This window comes from Lactuca serriola, chromosome 4 (assembly GCF_051521515.1).
Source record: "Lactuca serriola cultivar US96UC23 chromosome 4, Lser_US96UC23_V15, whole genome shotgun sequence".
Classification (NCBI taxonomy): domain Eukaryota; kingdom Viridiplantae; phylum Streptophyta; class Magnoliopsida; order Asterales; family Asteraceae; genus Lactuca; species Lactuca serriola.
Genome location: NC_136411.1, coordinates 45,002,880 through 45,007,533, shown reverse-complemented (window position 1 = coordinate 45,007,533; position 4,654 = coordinate 45,002,880).

Sequence of the window (4,654 nt, the reverse complement as noted above, 5' to 3'; positions counted from 1 at the left end):
CACCACACCCTTTTCCTTTTTCAAAGTTCTTTTCTTTCTAAAATTCTTTTTACTTTTCTAAAAACTCTTTTCTTTCGAAAAAAACATCTTACCATTTCCTTAGTTTGAGTTCAGACACACCCAAAAGTGAGCCCGAACCCCTCAAACCAAGGCTCTGATACCAACTTGAAACGACCCAAAAATCACGACTAAAAATTTCTTTTAAAACATTACTAAAACCATATTTATAAAAACGTATCATAAGTCATAACATAATTTTCAAGTATTAAATTCAAAACATAATCTCATTATCAAAGTAAAACATCCCCTAGGCTAGCTGACTATGGTGTGTGCACTGCAACCTCTCCGAGCTCCTCTTTTGAAAACTGAGTATCTGAAACCAAAACTAAAAACCGTAAGCACGAAGCTTAGTGAGCTCCCCTAAACTACCACATACCATACAATAACATATAGAGCACATACTTGGCCTTGCCCAGTGCATCGGACCGAGGTCCGGACTATCTGGGGCCTTGCCCCCTGTATCGGACCGAAGTCCGGAAACTGACTGGGACCTTGTCCCCTGCATCGGATCGAAGTCCGGACTAACTGACTAGGACCTTGTCTCCTGCATCAGACCAAAGTCCGGACTAACTAACTAGGACCTTGTCTCCTGCATCAGACCGAAGTCTAGACTAACTGACTGGGACCTAGTCCCCTGCATCGGACCGAAGTCCGGACTAACTGACTGGGACCTTGTCCCGTGCATCGGACCGAAGTCCGGACTAACTAACTGGGACCTTGTCCCCTGCATCGGGCCGAAGTCCGGACTAACTGCATCGGACCGAAGTCCGGAACTAACTGAGCAAAGCATAACATAAACATATCAACTACCATGAACACACATATATTGCATACTGCATCGGGCCGTGGCCTGGAACACATAGCACATAAATCATGTCTGAGCCACGAAGGCATCAAACATACTAACTACTGCATCAGACCGAAGTCCGTAAACTACTGCTAGCTAAACGGGCTGGCATTGTGGCCTTAGACCCGTTCCTACTGGAAGGAAACTCACCTCGTGATGCTGACTGTTGAACTCCTGAATGAGAAATCCCCGACTACTGCTCCGGCTGCTTCCCCGCTATCATGGGAAAATAAAATACTAATTCAGAATAGGGATTCTCCTATGGGTAAAATGACCATTTTACCCCTGCTATGGCATGGGTCACAACATGGCCCAAAAACCCTCAATTCCATCTAAGCCCATCCATGGCCCCACTAAAGGCCCACTAATGGCCCAATTTGCTCCTTTGGGCCCAAAGCCCTTTGTTGGACCTTAATCAAGCCCAATGCTAAATCCTTGGTCCTTAACAACTGAATTCTAATGGCCCAATAAGTCCCAAGGACCCTAAGTCTCAACTCAGCCCACACCGAGGCCCAAAATGCAATAAGCCCAACTGACTGCGTTAAGCGGGGCGTACTCTAATGTACGCTTAGCGTACTGGCCTGCTAGAGAGTATGCGGGGCGTACCTGCAATTACGCTCGGCGTACTCATTCTGTTAAGACACTTTTCTTTTAAGTGCTTAATACTCCGACTCAAGAGCCATAAACTTAGATCTAGGTCTTATTCCATGCCCTAATCCATAAAGTTGCTTACTTTATGGATTCCATGACTTACATAAGTCCCAACTCCAAAAACCCATGTTCTAATTCCATGAAAGAAGGTCTTAACTCATGAATGCACTCATTTGGACCATAAAGATCGGAACTTTACTGCTTATGGGACTCATATGACGCTAAGGGAGGCAACCCTGGTCCTAGAAACGGGCTTAAGTCATAAAGTCCCAATCTTGGGACCAAAAAGGTCCATAAACTTGTACTAAAGAGATCTAAGAGGTTAAACATCAAGCTCAAGACTTTTTACCTTGCAAAGGTCCGAAATGAAGCACTTATCCCAGATCTACAAGCTCTAGCTTCAAAGGTTCCTCCTTGCCAACCTTCTTCTCATAAAATGAAGGTAGGGACGTTCTAGGGTTTCTTCTGAGGTTGAGGAGGCTCATATGGGGGCTAGGGTTGGAACCATAATGTCCTTTATATAGTGCTCAATCCGAAATTAGGGTTTCATAACTTTTTAGCGTACGCTGGGCGTACGCCTTGGACATCCGCAACCCAGCTGCCTCATTACGATGGGCGTAACCTAGCCTACGTCGGGCATACCCACGCGTGTTCCAAACATGCATGAAAGGTCTTATATGCAAACTTTTCTCTTTAACGGCAATTCTCGCCAAATCTTCAAAGTGACATAACTCCTTCATTCTAGATCCGTTTATGATGAACTTTATATCCACGGAAAGGTGGCGAGAAATCCTACACTTCTAACAACATAACCCGACCCGGAAACTTCTCGAATAATAACTCCAAATTAATAAAGGACTAAAACGCCCCTGGCCTTGGCCTCTGAAATTCCATAAACGAATATTTTAGAACAGGGCGTTACAGGGCATGCGTTTTAGATTTCGGAGATAGTCAGGATACTTACCTTCCTTTCACAGAGTTTTCCTACAATAACAACTATCACCAAAGTATCGATCGTCCTCCCTTCGAGATGTTGTATGCGAGGAAGTCCAGGACCTCGATATGCTACGATAAGGTTCGATAAAGGGTCATGGGGAGTACAAGTGGTACTCAAGACGACAGAGAGGATCCAGCAGGTCTGAAGCAGGCTCCAGACTGCTCAGAGTCGACAGAAAAGTTATGCCGACAAGCGTCGCTCGCACCTGGACTTCCAGGGCGGGGATATGGTCCTCCTTAAGGTGTCACCATGGAAAGGTGTCATTCGGTTCAGGAAGCGGGGAAAGTTGGACCCAAGATACATTGGACCTTTTAGGGTCGTAGCCCGAGTGGGCAAGGTGGCATATAAGTTGGACCTGCCAGCCGAACTCAGTCATATTCATAGTTATCCTCGATAGGAAGTTAAAGGAATTAAGGAACAATAGGGTGGAGTTGGTGAAGGTGCAGTGGCAACACCCCAAGGGCTCGGAATGGACTTGGGAGTCGGAGGACGAGATGAGGGAGCACTACCCCGAGCTTTTTCCAAACTCAGCAGCAAACTTCGAGGACAAAATCTAAAATAAGTTGGGGAGATTTGTAACACTCGGTTCCTGGTATGTATTTATATTTAATTAATTTCATGTTTGCTTTGGGACTCGGCAATTTGGAGGCCCAACTCGTCAAGTAGACTGGATTCCTGGTCGCGGGGTTAAGTGACCTACTCAACGAATCGGGAGCACGACTCGATGAGTAGGGCTGTCTGGATGAAACCCTAATATTTAGGGTTTGCACCCTATTTAAACACCTTAAGTGGTTCCCTTTACAGCCTCCAACACCCTCAGAACATCCCCATGAAACCCTAACTGTTTTTTGAGTGATTTCGAGCTCTTTGTGCCATTTTGTGCAAGATAGAAGGTAGAAGAGAAGAAGAAGGAGCTTGGGATTTTAGAAGGAGCAAGGAGATCTAGAGGTTTTGCTTCATTTCCTTTTTATTGGAGGTAAAAAGTCCAGACCTTGCTTCTCCTTTCATTAGATACTCTTTTTCGAGTAACTTAGGGTTTTTGGAAGCCATTTTGGAGCCATTCTTGGATGCAACCACAATTTTAGGATAAGAACTATAGATCTGGAACTATTGGGGGTTCCTATGGAATAAAGGTGCCAACTTTATTGCCATAAGAACCCCATGCACCATATTAACCCCATTTTAGAGCCTTTTGAGCCAAAAACCCCATGCATGGCATCAAGTTCGTAACTTTACGTGTAAAATGGACCTTAGGAGGTCAGATATGTGACTTGGACGCAATAAGACCGGTTGTAATCAGTTGATTAGTTTTGGGATTTGAAGGACTCGGAAAGTCCCTTAAGTGACTCGGTGAGTCAAGTTGCATTTGTCCCAAGAACCCTTCTGATATCGAGTAGAATATTGAGTGGAAAGAAGACTCAGTCAGTCAAGTCGATTATGGACCTAAAGATCCACGTACTCGACGAGTTCAAGGATGAACTTGGTGAGTACAAGGCAATATCACAACCATATGAAGATGAACTCGACGAGTTCAAGAACAAACTCGGTAAGTTCAGGATTAAGCCCAACTGTATGAAGACGAAGTTGACGAGTTCATGGAAAACTCGACGATTCTAGGACTAGATGAGCCATTTAGTATGCATCAGGATTCGATGAGTCCTAGGATGAACTCGGCGAGTCATTTGCAGAATGTCCCGATGTTATGTTGATGGAGAACTCGTCGAGCTCTTGCTAGACTCGGCGAGTAGGGTCGGGGTTTTAGAATTCTATGGAAGTGGCGACTCGACGAGTTGGTGGACCAACTCGGCGAATCGAGTCAACCAGATGCTGACTTTGACCAAAGTTGACTTTGACCGGGGTTTTGACCTTGACCTTGAATTGGACTTGAGTTGACCCCAACAAGTGTTAAGAGTATAAGATGGTAATTTAGAAGGATTGTTGTGTAGGAATTAAGGATTGAGCAGAGTTGATTTTCGTACCTTTGACAGTGCAGACATTACATGACATTGAGGTGAGTTACATTCCTGTAGAGGTGGGTCTACAGCCACAATGTCGGCCCACCAGCAGGGAATGTCTTTAGATGATTGTCTTTGTGATAA